The sequence below is a fragment of the Dufourea novaeangliae genome, unplaced genomic scaffold (assembly GCF_001272555.1).
Source record: "Dufourea novaeangliae isolate 0120121106 unplaced genomic scaffold, ASM127255v1 scaffold133, whole genome shotgun sequence".
In the NCBI taxonomy this organism is placed as follows: Eukaryota; Metazoa; Arthropoda; class Insecta; order Hymenoptera; family Halictidae; genus Dufourea; species Dufourea novaeangliae.
In genome coordinates, this window is record NW_015374011.1 from 98,188 (window position 1) to 116,436 (window position 18,249).

Genomic DNA, 18,249 nt, shown 5'->3' on the forward strand with positions numbered 1-18,249 from the left:
GTCATATTGTATACCTTTGCATTTTTGCATTAACAACCGCGCGCGCTTCCTTCTTTAATGTTTCAGAGACCCACCCCCTCCCTCCCCTGTAAGGGGAGCCTGTATCGTTTTTGTACTGGAGGGAGGTGCCACACGGAAACTGAACGCGAGCTTTTATTCGAGGCACAGTTCCGGTCGATCTGTTGCTTAAAGAAAAACAAAAAATTCGTCAGCTTTTTGTCTAAAGCAGTGTTTCAGTGGCGTACGACCCACCGAGGGGCAGTTTGAATATACAGGGTGTCCCAAAAAAATGTATACACAATTTGAATGATTATAACTTCAGTTTTTATTCACGTATAATTAATATTTAAATTACAAAAGAATCTACATAAAATGTATAACTTTTCCTCGTACCGCGGATGTTCAAAATTATTACCGTTCTGGTCAATATACTGCTGATAAGTGGTCGAAACTTCGAGGGGTGGTTTCACTCCTTAAATTCGCATCTCAGCCGATAAAAAAAAATACGTATCTCTTATTTTTGACTGCTTAACAGACATACGAAGTTTCATAAAAATTGGAGGGGGACATTTTCGTGCCTTCCCTTGTGAGAAAACGAAATCGAGGAATTCCAGTTTATTCAGGGAATCTGAGTATATAGGAGAGTCATTCTTCCATAACTCGACTTTCTATTCGTTCGATGTCATAACAGGCGGGTTCGAGGGATGATTAGCTGTTATCGAAATAATAGGCGACGTGACGTGTGTATGGAAGGTCTCGCAATCGAGGTGTAGAGGGGTTGAAGTCCATTGTCTTTGGGTGTCCTTTTCCAACGGGATCGGTCTCGCCAACCGATTCACACATCGGAGACGCCTATTCCGGCTACCACGCGCTCGAAATGCTTTTCCACGGCGAAACAGAGAAATATCGAGCACATTTCGTCAAGTGTGTTTTGGTTCGTAACCAATTGAACAATTTCTTTCCGCGTGACGGGATGAAACGGGGATACCTCGTCGTCGTCGAGTTAACAGCAAAGCCGCTCTTCAAAAGGATTCGATTGTCTCTGTTGCTCGTGAATTTATCTAATTGCTATCGTTTTCTATGCACAGCGCCTCTGTCGGTGACTTTTGTGTTGCATCTTTCATCTCTCTTATATTCGCGAGGGGTGTCGCCGAGTGGAGAATACCTCTTATCCGTGGGGTTGAAGTGTCAGATCGGGAAAACAATAAACCGTCCTGGTATTACTTTCTGCCGGATAATCAGCCAATCACGGAATCGGCGTCGTTCGTGATCCTCTCAAGGGCGGCTTTTCGAGAGCGAGGGAAGCTCGTTATCGCGTCTTAATCCAGGGAATCCTTTCAACTTTCAGCCGTGTCTACGCGTTTCCAACCTAACTAAAGGATTCCTCTGCTTCCGCCGCCGTCGCCTCATCCTTCACCCACATCCCCCAGGGAGGATCCGTTTCGCGTCTCCGTTCCTTGTTCTCCTATCCCCCATCCACTTCGACTTTCTCTTCTTTATCTCACCACCGTCGCGATTTATTCCGTGGAACAGGGATGCATTAACGAGTGTCATGGAAATTGCTGGCGAATGGTAAACGTGGACTCGCGGGAACGAACGCTTTGTGATCGGAATATTGGGGGCGAAAAGGTTTCGTCTCACCTGTTATCTTTTCGTTTAACCAAGTATGGATAGATCTAACATCACATTACCATTTAATGTCTCTGTCCTAGCATCCAACCTTTTAAACGCATTACACATATGCAGGGTGATACGGAAAAAAGGGTTCATAACTTGTAGCGTAGATAGTACTCGCCTAATGATGAAAAAAAAATCCTGATAAACATTGATTCAAAAATTTATATCTTCAAAGTTATGAACTATTTTTTCTTTGGGTAAAAGTGACTGACTTTCTCGCTTCGGGAGCTATCGTATCGTATGGAAACAATTAGTTATCTAATCGTTTCTTCTTTTTCTGTTGACAGAAGGTTTCGACAATTTTATCAGTTTTTCTTTTTTACAATTTTGTTCATTGTTTCCATACGGTACGATATCTTCCAAAACAGGAAAGTCATTCACTTTCGCCGAAATAAAGAATTGTTTATCAATTTTTTCATCATTTGGCGAGTACTATCTACCTTAGAAGTTATGAACCCTTTTTCCTACCACCCTGTATAATTATTCTCATTCACCTCCCTATAGCCGTACAGTTTAGATCCACAATGCATCCATAAAAAAACAAATACCAAATTATCGCGACATCTATCTTCGTTGATTCCTAGTTTACCTGGAGCCTATCCCTAAAACTGATCCATTCTTTTGGTCCTTGTTTCAATCGAGGAAACACAATTGTTCACTTTGATAACCGGAATTTCTTTGACCGTTTACGATTCATCCGTTATCCACCACGAACGAAGACCATCGTTCCAGCCAACAGAGGTTAAAATGGAGGCTGCGATGCGAACAAACCCGAGGCGTGGAAGAGGGTCTCCGCAGCAGCAGAGGCAACACAGACCAGAGGCTGGTTTCAGGGGTTGGGTGTGAAGAAGGAACGCCAAGGGATAGGAACGGAATGGAGAATGGATATGGGGGGATGAAACACGGGGTTGGCTGGATAGATGGGCTGCTGGATGGTTGGCTGCTTAGCCAGTAGGTTCCTCATTACCGAGAACGCTCTATTCACACCTCCTCTCGAGGTCTACGGATGTCTACGAACAACGCTTGATATTCTGGTCCCAGTTCACTTTCGCTCTTGTTCGCTTATTTTTCCTCTGTGAGAACATGTGTCGTGACTCACTCGTGATAGATCCAATAAGTTCGAAATAAAAAGAGATTCTCAATAAATATTCTGATTCTTAAAATTGACATTAAAGAAATTAGTAAGTTTTCAAAAGTTTGCCATATTTATCGATCGATCGAAAAAGATATGCATTTATCGTTGGTAGTTATAGTGTTAATATTCCGATTGTCGAAATGCTTTCGTATAGTTTGATTTTCGCGACAGAATCGCAGCCATTGCTGCCGGGAAAGTTCCGTTCTCCGCAGTAACAGCACTGAACGTACCATTTCACACAATGCCACTCTCGTCTGTCTGACGAACTGACGAAACAGAACCGTGTTCACGCCACGCACTTCATCCAACCACCCCTCTAAGACAGCCCAGCATTCCAGCCTCGCCTCGAGAAAGTCGAAACTTTAGACAGGACGAATGTCAAGTGCAAATATACTTCGAAGCGTGCGAGAGTAATTTCTGTCGTGAAAGTTCGTTATGTTCGGTGTCAAGTCGAAGATTACACCGCCACGAGCTCGATCTTTCACCGTTTTATCGCTCACCGTGTCGTCTAACCACGATATCGTCTAAATTCCAATTGAATTTCAAGTGGTATGTAAATCGTTAATCCCTCTAGCCTGTTTCTCTCGCGCCTTGTCAACAGCGAAATTAGAAAGGGACGTCGATCCGCGGTCGTCTGAACGAAAAAAGAGGGTCCGAAGTAACCAGATGAGCGTGAAACGTGTGTGCCGGAGGGCAAACATTGACATATGTCCGCGTTAAACCTAACCGCGAGCTTTTCGAATCGTGGCCCTTCCACACACGACGCCACCCCATCTCGAAATCGATGTGGAATATTTTGGAAATCTCGGTCTATAAGTGTCACACGAAAAAATGAACTTGAGATAAAATCTATCGACGGAATCTCTGCTGAAGATAAATTTTGTAATCTGAAACGATAACTGTCAAATTGTACATAAGGGTTCACCAGCCGTATCTATTTTTGATCGAATAATTATATAACCATGTAATCAATGACCTTCTTGATCTTATCTTTTAACTGATACTCTGATTTTTATATACTTACATTCGATTTGGCCTTGAAAATCTTATGTACGCGAATTTAAATAATTTACAAACAGATTCATCGAATTCTCGTCTGCCTACAATAGATGTACAGAGTGTTCGCGATAATTTGTACCATAGAAACAAAGGTGCAATTATTGCTGCTCTTAAAAAAATTAAGGTCACCTTTGTTTCTAGAAAAATATTAAAAATACAAAAACTTTAGATACGCTATTATATTATTAGTAAAATATACTACAACTGCCTCCTCTTCGGTTTTTTTCGAATATTTACCGTTTACGAAAAAAACGATGGTAAAAATTATCGCAAACCCCCTGTATGTCCACGGAAACTGTGCACGCAGTCCAGTTCAAACGGAACGGTATTTGTGTCGTAGACGCACAAAAGTGTACCGAAAAACGTAAACGGGGTCAGGAGGATCGCCTTTATGCTCTAATGCCACAATGCTTCTGTTGCCGCGGACCGTCATGGAAATGGGGTCGTTCGACGTAAGTGTATTTCCCTTTTAATACCCCGAGCCAAAGCCAAAGTATTAGCAGTATTAGGGAGATAAGCCGCGTGTCCTTTAAGCACCGTCAACGCAGCCTGGCCGAAATCTGCTTGTTGTTGTTGTCATCGTCGTCGTCGTCGTAGTCGCTTTAGTGCCGTGGTGCTCTCGGAAATGGAGCCTGTAAAGGGTTGGCAAGGCCAAAACCAGGGAAACGGTGACGGGGGGTGGACACACCAGTGAGATCGATGAAGCGTGTAGTCCGAGATCAGTATACACCCTTTCGAGAATTCGAAAAAGAGTGTCTTTGTCGAACTCCTGTAAAAAAACCTTCTAAATTACACGCAAAAAGGCTTATACTCTGAAAAATTCTCGACGGAGCTCTTCAACTATAATCCTTTATTAATTGATCGGGAAAAAATTGTAATCGCTGAAGACATTTTAATTCGCGAATACTTTTCATATAGACTCTCTCGAGTGGTGCCATAACCAGCCAGTAATAACACTCGCAGCCCTGATCCCCCTCTGAACGAGTTTATCTCCCCCGACAGAATTCATTTACGTACGCTAAGGAACCCAGGCAAATGGACGGAAATACTGCATTTTTTAAATTTCTGCACACATAATTACAAGATACAGTAAATTATCGATGAATGTCTGAAGGGTCCTCGGCATTGGACATTAAATATTTCATAAACTAATGGCCATCATTGGCTTCAGCATTCCAAGCTCTATCACTTGTGCTAAACCTTATTGAAAAATCCAATAATATTTGTTTCAGCCGTATACGGTGATTAGATTGCGGATTTTATGCATTTCTAGCCTATAGAGCTCTGTGAAATACAATAAAAAACAAAACTTTCATCGAATCAAAAAGTTTTCTATTTTATTCTGAACCCAATAAGATACTTAAAAGGAAAAATAAATTTCGACGATTACACCTGTCTTTATAAATTACTATAGAAACTTTTATTTTGCATAAAAATCCGCAGTCTAGTGATTAGTTTCTGAAATATTTAACGTTCAGTACCCAGAAGCCATCGAGCAATCATCGATGATTTCCTGTATCAATAAACAAATTAACATAGACACAATACGATCCTATCGCCCAAATTAATTAATGCAGAAATGTCACAGAGTATCGATGTGTTAGCATCAACGTCTGGGAATGCTCACCTGGCGAGATTACCATTATCTTATCCGATTAATTACGGTGATATTCGCGACGAGTGTGCACGAATTCGAATCGTCACCTCTCCGAGGACCGATGAAACGCGAACAGACGTTTACAACCGTCTGTTTGGAAAGCCTGTCGGCCCTTGTCATCGTCAACCAGGATCCGTCCTAGGGATTCTCTCCCTTCGAGCATCACGGGGGCGCGCAATCTCTGCCTCTCTTGCACGGAGATTTCCAGCCGGATACACGTGTATCACGTGTGTATGCGTGTTACACGTATCCAGGAACCGCACCGAATCATTGGCCTATAACCTTTATCCCCCGCTGGCGGATACTTACTAAGCCCGGCTTAACCATTTATAGACCGTTCTTACGGGCCATTGGCGTGCCGCCGCGGACTTTTCCAAACGGAACGGGGACGCTACCGTTCCGCGGAACGCTCTCAAATAAAATAATATCCTCCACCTCTGTGCTGTGCATTCACGTGAACGTTACGTTTGTGCTTCGTGATACTTGAATTGTATGAAATTAATAACTTAATCTACAGTAAATCATCGATGAGTGTTCGAAGGCACAAGAAGAGGACCCCAACTGTACCACTTCGATTTTGTCGATCTTTTGTGGGATGATGAAAATGTGAATTAAAAAATTAAAAGAATGTCTTCTTATGGCTTCCAGATTTACAAGAATTCATAAACAGACACCTACATATATTCAGAGTACATGTATAACCAGGTATATAACTTTAATTATACCTTCAAAACTATCAAGTAACTCTGACTGATATTTCACACATATCATTAGAAACATGTAATCTATCATCCTATAAAAGATCGCTAAAATCGAAATGGTACAGTTAGGGTCCTTTTCTTGTTGGTGCCAAAGAGATTTTGAACAATAATCGATTATTTACTGTACATGGGACGAACACCCTGTGCAGATCAGGAAATTTATCGATAAGGAATATATTGGCTTTCAGATTCGGGGGGAATATAATCGCCAGATTTTTTCAGAAATTTTCCAAATGTTCCTCTTGTTGTTAGAGGAGTCTGTGACAAAGACCAATTGCCGTGACGTCGGTCGGTATAAAACGATGGTGGTGTAGGTACCTGTCACGCCACGGAGAGAGATCGCGTTCTATTTTATTTTCATAGGGGTGGTTCTGTGCTTTTTTTTTTTTTAATTTTCAAGAGCTCGTGTCACTCAACCGCAGTTTTCCGCACTCTTTAGCAGCGGACAATCGTACCTGTCACGGCAACACCATCGCCGCGGAATTAATCGAGATTGAAAAAGTTTGATCTCGCTTTGACGTGTGCAACGGGGCACGATCTTCGAGCGACGTGATATTGATTTTTAATGGCATCGAAGTGGGTCATGTCTTTTACAATCAAGAAACTTCCCCCTTCGAATTTACAAAAGAAGAAACAACATGAATTTTTAAAACAACCCTAAAAACTGAGCAAAACGTCAGGATCACTTTTCGAATGGAGGGAAGTAAAAATTATATTGCAAATAAATCAAATTCCCAGTGAATGTGTAAAAGATTATTTAAAATTAATAGTTTAGAGTGGTTATCGTTGAAAATGGTTCTGGTATCTTTTTCAGATATTTTACGAATTCGAGCGACAAACAAAAAGATTGTCGCACAGTAGTCCTATACGGTAGCAACAATAGACGAGGATCTTTTTATGGTCCACGTCGGATTGCCCATTTGAGCCTCCGCGACGGCACAAAGACACACATAGAGATACAAAATCTTTAGTGGAAGCTCAAGAGGCCGTGCACTTGCGCAGTTTCCGAGCATTATAATGCCCAAGCATTGTGTGCTACTTTATGGGCTAGATACATATGGATGGGTACACGGGGAAACATATTCAAACACGCATCCCGGCCGAAGGGTGAGGATGGCCTAGAATACCATTTGGTCCACGGTGGGACCACTTTTTTGTTGCCGGGCAGCTTGCCACTTTGCTTCGAGGATCGGGGCTAAATTCATTCGTCCAGTTGGTGCATCCCCAATCACGAGACTTCATAGGTCTACATCGTAACATGCAAAGGGAAGAATACAATATACAACTATAATATAAATTACATGAAACTTTCATCCACATTGTCCGAAATCGACTCTCGGTGTTAAGAACATCGACAGGGTCCTGGGCAATCCTTAGCGTCTGTAGACGAGTTTTTCAACCTTTTTTATCTCACGACACATTCAAACCTATAGTTCAACATCCACCAATAATATATTCGTATAGTCAATTTAAAGAGGTTTCAATTTTCATATGTAAACTTATCGTTCGAAAATAATTTAAATAATGACCCTTCAAAATTTTCACGGCACACCAGTTGAAAATCGCTGATATATAGCCTCGACGCAAACCTCGATTGTACAGTATTCTGTCAACCCTTCAGATTGGGAACACTGACCAATTGTCCTCAAACAGAAATATTTTCGTCATAAACTTCTCTTTTCCCCTGTCCCCCTTTTATTTCGCAGATTAGCCGACGGCTCATCGCTCGAAAAGAAGACGGATTGATCGTGACCAAGGAAGGAAACCAGACGGGGGTGGAAAGTCGTGATCCACGGACGAAAGACGGGTGTTTCAACGGGGGATGAAATCGCTGGGCCCCCTCGCTTACACGCGTGCACGGTAGTAAAACTGGGGTGTGGCGAACCATCCCTCTGGAATTGGCGAGATTTCAGTGTCTGCTCGAAATCCACCCCTTCTCCCACCCCTCCTCGTCGTGCACCACCTCCTGGTCTCTTCCTCCTCTCAGCTCTCCTCTTCAGCCCACGAAATCCCCGTCGGGCGTGTCATGCACGTTGTATTGTTGTATTGTCGGGTGCAATCTCGCTAAGCGTTTCACAGGGACACAGAAAATCCCTCGCGCGCGTTAACCTGTCCACCCACGTCACGCACATCCAGAGGGAAAAACAGAGAGAGGGATGGGAGTGGGTGGTGCACACCGCGAAATACGGGGGCGACTGCTTGATTTCAAGAATATGGTCCACCCTTCCCCGCGGAAAGCACTTTTTTTGTTCTTTTGCCCCGTGCGCCCCGTAATCGGCACCGCGACGTCGGTTTCGTTCTTTTTGTTTTACTCTCTCTCCTTCATCCCTGATCGTCGACGGTTGATGCTCCATCCCCCCACCCTCTCGCTCCACCACAATGTTTTGTTCGTCTTCTCTGCTGTTTTTGTTCCTTCTCTGTTTCCCTGAAACCGACGGGTTCTTTTAAAACGCCGCGATTTTTTTTTTTTTTGTATACTGTGAAACAGGTGACGCATACTGGGAGAGGGTACGGGGGCGTAGATCACGCAGAAAATTCCGAATGGAAACGCAATTTCTTTAAGTGTTCGTCTCAATTGGGGGCGGTTTGTGGTGTTGTGGGACGAATCGTGGTCTCTCCATTGGATTATCAAAAATACGATTGGGAGCGGTTAACTCTTAAGCCAGGTCCAAACACGTGTAATGCGCATTGCAGAACACTCTTCGAAGGGTTGATTTTAATGGGTCGATGCGCAGCTGACGACTTCGTGCAAGGTCAAGCCGAACACGAGCATTCTGACTCGTATCGTAGAAAATATCAGAGGGAATGTCTATTTATTATCATGCCTATTCGAACATTAATTACAGTGTTAAAAAAAAGAAAAATTTTATATTTCTGCCGGGCGTATAAAAAATTAATTTTTAAAGATTACAAGCCTACTTTTCTGTTGCGTTTTGCTCAAGTATGGACGGGATTTTGGCCGCGTGTTCCTGCTCGCTGTTGCACATGTCTGGACCTGGCTTTACGTGTCAATCGCAGGAAGCATTAAATACCGATCGACGGTCTTTGCTCGTTTCAACCCCCTCTCGATCCATCGAGGTTGGTGCTGTAACTTCATCCCCCCTCTCTCTCTCTCTCTCCGTTCGATTCTCACCCCCATCCAGTTATTAAATTAAATTGGACCCTAAAATTGCCGGCTCTTTCCCCCACCGTGTCAAAGAGACCGGCGCTCTCTTCACCATTTTTCGTATCATTGATTTATCCACCCCGCAAATAAGCACCTGTTATTTTGATTGGACAACGGCCATCGAACAGCGTGTATCACCACTTTCCTCTTTACCGCTGTCCTCCCGTTCGTTTAATCGCAAACAGTCCTGTCACGGGTGTTGTCCGTCGGATTTTTAAACCCTTCGGATGGGAGAAAAAAAATAACATACCTCGGCTAAACTCTGGAAACGCGAGCCCTCTGTCAATTCTCTCGATTCAGAAGGTATAAAATTTTATTCAATAATTAATTTCGACGAATAATAGCCATTGTTTTTTTTTCGAAAAATTGGTTGATCGTTCTGTAAAGAATTTTGAGGGTAAGCAACTTAATATTAATACTAGAAATCATGAATTTCTGAATATTAAGTAATCATACGAGAGTAATATCTAAATAGTGTACTTCGTAGGACCTAAAACGAGGTGTTCTCGAGTACTCGTCTCGACGAACATCAAGCTGAAAAAAGAGGAGGGAGGTAGGAAGAGAAAAGAAAATTGTGTTCACACGAGAAGTTTCTCGTCTTTTCACTGTAATCCGGTGCCGAACGTACGGCCAACCGGGCGGTTCATTCAGAATTTTCAATGAACCCGGGTACCACGTCGGGAAGGTAGGTGGAACGTAAACGAGCCGCACTAAACAGATAATCGTTAATCTATTAGATTATTATGGGAATTAGTGAAATGAACCGTGGACCAATTTATTGGTCATAATCTCGGCTACGCCTCCCATTGTCGTCGACGCCGCTTGTTGTTACGATTGCCGTCGTCAGTCGGGGGTCCTTTAAATCCATGGCCGAGGCCGACGTCTGCGTCGTAGAATGTCGGTTCCCTTTACCGTCAAGTCCCCGTCGGCGTGGCGATCGTTTCTCGGGTCCACGACGGTTCCTCAACGTTTCAATATACACGGACACAAGATCTCGCCATTGATACCAACCATCGAGAATACCTGCTTGCTTTAATTGACGCTGAAACCCTGGAGGATTTCCAGTCGACAATACCAAGATTTACTCCTTTCCGTGCCTCTAAACCTCTCGTCCCCGATTTTCAAAGGGTTTCGAGTTGCATTCCGGGCTCCTTTGATGGAATACCACGGACCTGGTATGTTCCATATTATTGCAATTTTGCATAACGATCTTCTGGCGAACGTCTGAAGAAGAATCTCGTTGTACCTCTCGAATTATAATTTTTACACAAATACTACCAGGAGAATTCGACTAATCCCTGTTGGTCGGGATTAGAATACACCAACAGTATTCCCTGCTTGTCGTAAGAGGCGACTAAAAGGGACACACGCGAGACGTCTTTCCACCCCCACGTAGGGTGGAACGACGTCATTCATACCGGGAAACATATCGGTGATCGGTCATCCTCCCCGAAGTTTTGTTTACACAATGGGGAGGGTGTTGTGGGTTAGAATTAAAAAAAAAGGATAATTCGACTACATCTTTATTTTAATGAAATTATATAATTAGAATATAATACATTTAGAAAATTGATAGATTCAAAGCCAGTAGCTCAAAATTACTCTGAGATTTGAAGTAGGCTTTGGTAATTAAGGGATACGAAGTGAAATATAAACTAAAATATATTTATGTTACTAAACATTACAACTTTATACAGCCACAAGAAATCACTCGAACGCAGTACAATATCCTAAAATATTCGAAAAAGTTAGTTCAACGCAATGAAAAAAACGTAATTAAAATAAATCACGTTACGTGTGAATGCAAGCACTTTCTACAAGATTCAGGAAAATTATATGGCTTGAAGATACTTCAAAGGTTACGCAAATGGATCGTGATCCAAGCAGGTATCGACGATCATCACGTAATAATGTTGCGAGAAGATAAATGGGGCTGAAAAATCCCCCATAGAGACAATCATTACCGATGTTCGGATTTAAGAAGAGAAAAAAAAAGAACGAAATATAAGGGAGTCAAACAGAACATATTCATTGGACGGTTCCGCTTCCCGTTGAATCGCGTCGGCTGTCCGGTCCATTGAAGATTTTCAGGATGTTCGCTCGGTCCGTGGGGCAGGTACGAAGCCTGCGCCGTAACACAATGGCGACTGTTGCCCGTAACATCTCAATAGGGGCCCTTATTATCGCCACTGTCGAAACAAGTTTCAGAAACACATTCGTTCGTCATTCATTCGCCGGCTCGAACGCGCGCCTTCGTCGGCGCAACGAAAAAAAAAAAGATAAAAAGGACGAGAAGAACGATGAAAGGATGAAACGACCGTGTGGCTCGTAAATACGTAATTTCCATGTCGGCGCAATAATTGAATCGTGCACCAGGGGCGGCCGGACGTGCACCAGAGAGAAAAATAAAGAATGAGACAAAAGTGAAATAACACGATAATGGGCAGGCTTCTGGCGGTGCCAATTTTTCAGGCACGAGAAGAACCTGTGTTCGGTACGATCCTCTGATAGACTCTTCTAACTTCACGACCGTGAAACAATTCTCTTTGGATGATTTTAGTGTCATTCCAATTCGCCGAAAAATTGATATCTTCTCGACTGAAATGTATATACATTTATATATATATGTGTATATATATGTATGAAAGAGGAAGTCCTGATTGATTGATGGAATCATCAACGCCAAGCTCTTCCCCTTAAGTCGTATGTATCCACTAAGAAAGGATTTTTCGAAATTCAACCCCTAGAGGGGTGAAAAGGGGTATAATGTATTTGATGAGATATCCCACTGAGTTTTCCTTCCAAATGATAGTTATATCATTGGAAAACGTGTTCGAATAAACAGAGATAAATATAATAATATACTGTATAGGTATTTATTTTTCTTTTCATTACAATTCAATGAAAAAATAATTCGATTAACATAATATTTTAAAACAATCTCTACACCTCGACTCGTCGCTATGGCGACAGCGTCACCCTCCAAACAATCGGACATTTAAATTCGATTACTCCGAGCGTCGAGTAAAAATGCAACAGCCAATGAAACATATGCGGAAACGTGATGTATACACAGGTCTCATTGTTCGTGGAACGAACACGGGCTCCGATTAATTACAGGCTCGGGCACTTGATCCTCTCGCCTTGACGTCGTCCTCATCTCCACCACTGATGTCGGGTGCGCCCGGCTATTTCCGGTTCGATGACCTTACCCCGTGTTCGTCGTCGGTCGGTCCGCCGCGGCACGGCTCGCAAAAGGGGTAGCTGGTTAATTATCCAACGAAAGTGGACGAAAAGGGACGACACGACGGCTGGTACATTCAACCAACGATCAGAAGAGCGCAGCGGAAGCGAGACACCGGGGAAAATGGCGAGGAAAAAGGGGGTTGCTCGGGGGGTTGGAGGGGTGAAAGAGGAGAAAGATTCGCCTCATAAACACTTGGAGTGTGACACGATGGTGTCGAGTGCACACATCAAAGCTCCATGGTTGCAGGGTGGGGGGTGGCAATCTCCACGCCAGCTCGTAGCGACTTTGGTTGCTCTCGATGGCTGGGCCAGGGGGATGACGAGGATAGAGAGACGAGGGCCACAAAGAAGGCCGGATTGTTTGTCGCTTTGTTTGATTTTACATTCACGGAGATAGCTTTCACTTACGCACCGCGGACCAAGATTAAACAGATTCGAAAATGTCTCCGGCACCCTCGGCGACCTCCAGTCGACCCTAACCCTCTTCCCAACGCGACCGCCGCAACCCTTTCAGCTTTGCGTGACTACGGTGCGTGTGTCGTCGTCGTGTCCGCGGTTACACGTTTCTCTCCCGTGTTAGTCTAACTTGACCTATATCCTCGCGCTGGTAATTTGACTCGTGGCTTGATGCTGGGAGATTAAGCTGCTGGGTGGGAAACAAACTCTTCCGGGGGTGGCTAAAAGACGAGTGAAGGAGATTCCTCCAGTGCAGAGCTTCACTGACCAAAACTTGGTGACCTGGAGTACAATCTTAAGAATGAAAGAAAGCAAACAGTATACAGTAAATCCTCGATAAGTGTTCGAAGGCTCCTCGGCACTGAACATAAAAAATATTTCATAAACTAATGGCCGTATGTGGCTGAAACAAATATCATGGGCTAGAGAATTCCAAGCTTTTTCACTACGCTAAATCTCATTAAAAAATCAGCGTTACACCTGGAGACATCTACTTGTCGAAGATTTACTATATACAGTGGAATCCTCGTTCGTTATAGCATACCCTTCTGTAGCATTCTTGGATAGCTCAGAAGTGAAAAATCATTGTAGCAAACCCACCTGTACCGACCCTATAGAAGATTCATCACATAGTCAGTTATTCGCCACGTTGACATGATTCTCCGCCTATCCATCGATCATCGTTTCCCTTTGATTCTGTAACGAGAGAGGAGCAGAAGGTAGACGTGTATAATGAGGAAGCTAGCTGCTCGAGGAGTACGCGCCGAGCTGACAAGATGGAGGAGATAGAAAGAGAACGGCGGCCGAAGTAGAAGGCGGGTTGAACGAATCGATGGCACTCTGTGAGCAAGAATCGAGAACGGGGGTAGGTGTCGTCGAGGGGTGGGGGTAGGGGGGTGAGAAATGGAGCCCTTCACGTTCGCTGCCGTAGCTCGAAGAGGGCCGTCATTATAATACCGAATGTCGCGTTCCTCTCCAGTCAGCCGGGTTCTCCGCTCGTTAGTCGGTTCGCACGCAGGAATTCTCACTCGACCACTTTCTTCGCTATTTCCTCTATCAATCTTCGAGGTCTTCCACCAACGATCGGCGACACTTCTCCTACCCCGTGTCCCCTATGTGTGTGTGCAGTTTGCAATCCAATTTGCTATTCGCCTCCTTCTTACCCCCACATTCCGTTATGACACAATAAACTTTGATTATGATGATGATATCGAGCTCGTTTCTGGCGTACGGTGCAAACAGGAGCACGTCATTATAATCTGCTCGGTTCCTCGTTAGCTCGACAGACGAGCCTTTTACTCCACGATCTACCCGCGATTACTACCGACGGAATTTTTCCATTAGCTCGAATATCAAACGGGGAGATGATGATGATGATGGTGGTTGAGTTCGCGATGCCAGAGGTCAGAGGCGGAAACAGAGTCGAGAGATTGAAACGAATTTTTCCCCCGTTCGGCTTGCTGGAGATGAGAAAAGAGAAACGATCACTTTTCTATCCACGGTGCATTTTTGTAGGGGCTCTTTTAATTCGGATTACTAGGCGGAGGGAATGTAAGAGATTAATCAACCCCCTTAGTGTCCGGCCTGTCAATTCAATTGAAATTGATATTTCATTTAAAATACGTATATTTGTTTTAAGAACCACAAATTTTCACAATTTCCCTTGTCAGCGACAGTGTTTATTTCATATTATCGAGACAATTATTCGAATGCCTCGTGTGGGATTATTTAATTAAGACTGATTCACCGGTAATGCTTCAGCTATCGTCGTATCGGTGAAAATGGACACGCGACCCCGGGATCGCTTTGTTATCGGGTGAAAGGGGGATCGAGGGTGCGCGTCGCGTGATAACAATAGGAAAACCGGCGACGTTTCGCGGATAGGTACGCGTTGAACCGTTCGCCGTTCTCTTTTGCACCCCGTTTCTTCGTTCCCCCACCCCATTCGTGCCGTCCGAGGATCGCTAAGTATTTCGTTTAGTCGACTGACTCGACTGTCACACGAACCATTCGGGATGAATCCGGGCGACTAGCCGCGTCCCCCTTCGCGTTTTACGTAGGCGTCGAACCGTGCATAACGATCGACCATGGCACAATGATCGAGAGAGAGACGGGAAGGGAAAAAGGCTCGATTCTTCCGACGGTGACACCTGATACCACGTAATTAGATGGGGCGTTGCGGGACTCGTGGGGGGTTGTAAGTTCGACGGTTTGAAATTGTAACTCTAGAATCGGAAACAACGATTCTAACGTTATTTCTCCGTCGATTCTTCTCCTTTTACGGATACTCCCTGTGAAAGTTACAGCTTTGTTCGCGAATGAAATGAATGGTTTTCTTGGTTGCTGAGGAAAGTGTGGCACGATGTAAATTATTTATGTATTCACACACTGAAACGTACCAGGTACATATTTACCATTTTTGGCACTAGCATTTATAATATGTATTTTTTTCTCGGTCGTATAGATTGCTTAGGAAAAATGGTAATTGGTCTTCATTAGATTGTTCGGGAAAAATATTAATTTGTCTTCATTAGGTTGAAATTTTTCATCGTTAAATTTAGGAATAATTTATTTAGAAATATTTTATTGAACCATGATGAGAAACTGAACCCTTTGCCTTACGATCTTTTTATGCCTGCAATCTCTAGAATTATACTTTATTATAGATAGTGTTCCAGAAACGAAAGGAATTCTCTAAAAGTAAAATATGAACACCAGTAAAGCGGTATTTCGCTCAAACAAAACGAAATAATATTCATGTTTGTTGAATCCATTCTGAAATCGTCAGCACAAAAAAAAGGGGTGTTAAAACGCACGTCGATCAATGTGTCGATACAGCTCTCATTTCCTTCCTTGCTCAATAAACTCATTCACCCATATAACAAGTTTCTACATAATTTCCGTTTCTATAAACAACTCCACAAAAGTGTGAATTTTCCTTAATTTTTGCGAGACATCGCCCAACTATAAACAATGTTTAGAACACATTGCAACGTCCATTCATAATTGTACCGCAACGTTGTTTAAATTCGACGATATTTCGCGTTCGAAACGCCCGGTTCTCGCACGTCGAACGGAAAATCCCGTCGGCCGACGGCGGCGGTGTATTCCGTGGCGTGTAAATTCACTCGACTGAATTCTTTCATGAATCCTGTAACGAGCCAGGCGTGCAGAGGGCGATTCCGCGATACAATGACAATGCCTCTGCCACGGTGCGCGATCCTGCCATTCTGCGCTCGCACCCGATACAAGAAAGAGAGACGAATCGACTATCGAGGGATGAGGAGGGTAATGAAGAGGTGTTGAACCGTATCCCATAAACCCCTATCGTCGCGCGAACCAAGGGTCTCTTTGCATAATAACTTACAGTTCGCTCATCAGTTACGGGTTTTAACCAATTACGGGGATATTAATGGGGTAGGTTCGTGTTTGTTGGGGCGGGGAGGTGGGGGGTGGATGCACGCGATCGTGTGTCCCAAAACAGAGGACACGCGGGGGATGAGACTCTCATTTATGTACCGGGTGATATCGTCAAGGGGATTTTCTGCGTCCTGCCGTGTGCCGTATTTTCCCTCCCCCATCCTCGGAAATATTTGTCCTGTCGACGATCGAATTCCCTGGTACTTTGTATTCCATCGCGTCGTTAATTCCGTGGGTGGCTTTTTACACCGTTCGTGTCTGAAAAGTGTGGTGGATCCTCTTATCGTCGAATTGTTTCGATTTTTCTTCGGTGAAATAATATTCCATACAGTTAACAAAATCGGGATAAAGATTACAGAATTTAATCTAGTGTGGCGTAAATAATTTCTTCACAAGTTGAACAGTAAAGAAACCACAAGTGTTTATTAACGATTTACTTGTTATATTATGTGTAAAAATTAACTCGTGCTCCCCACAATTGTTTACTAAAATATTTCCAAGACTGGACAGTATTTTGTTCTTTTTGCGAATAAACAAGAAATCTATGAAAATATGGCCACGATTTAATTCGTACATCTAATATTTCTGGATACAAGTATTTTCTGTAAGAAACGATTCATTTTCGTATCGTCGAGCATATTGCGTGTGGAGTGCATAGGTACAGAGGTTAGCCGATTCCCAAACGATTTCACGGTTCCACGGATTCGGCGGTTTCTTTTTTCTTCGTAGAAACGAATGGAAAAACCGGAATCGCGGTTGAACGAATCAGCCGTGAGAGAAGGGGCGCAAAAGGGCGGTTACTTTGTGGCCAAGGAGGAAGAGAGAGAGAGGAGAAAGTTTTTCCCGTGTAACTCCCCGACGCGTAGAGAGGCTAGATGGATAGGCAACGACTCAAGGAACAGCGTGATGCCGACTCCAGGTGTTAATAATCCTCCCCTAATTGTCCCTACCCCGACCGGATAATTCCCATTAAACGCCGCTAAATACTTGTTTGTATACAACCCCCGCTGATCGGCGAGACTCCTTTACACCTTTCTTGAAAAGTAACGAAGGACTTCCTGCCGTTTTTAAGAAGCACAACTCGACCATTATATTCAGTGTACCGTGGTCGGTGATGAGTGTGAATTCGTAGACCTGATTGATGGATAGGGAAGTGACATTACGAACATCGTAATGTATAACAGTGAGTACACACTAAATATTACATTATTCACTACTGTATTCAATTTTCAATTATTGTTGGTCGTGTGGATTACTGTTTTGTAAAATTATTGTTACGTGGTTCACCGATGTGTGTGGGTGTAGTTTATACAGATTAGAATTCCGCAGGGCTTATAATAAACATTAGATTCAGAAAGACCGATTTTAAAAGTTCCTGAGAAGAATTTTAGAAATTTATTCGATTCTTGAAGCGACCGTGTATTTCCACAATCGACAATGTATAGTCGGTCATAAAAATATTCGGACACAAGTGTAATTTTGACTTCTCAGCTCTATGTTTATGAACATATATGCAACAAGTAATAAAAAAAAGTACTATAATACATCATATTAGTAAATTTTCGTAAATTCGAAAATTCGTCAGTTCTCAATCCTTATGTATTGTGATTAAAATAAAGACGAACTACTTTTCATATAAGGAATATAAGTATTCTTTTCTGGAAAAAACATT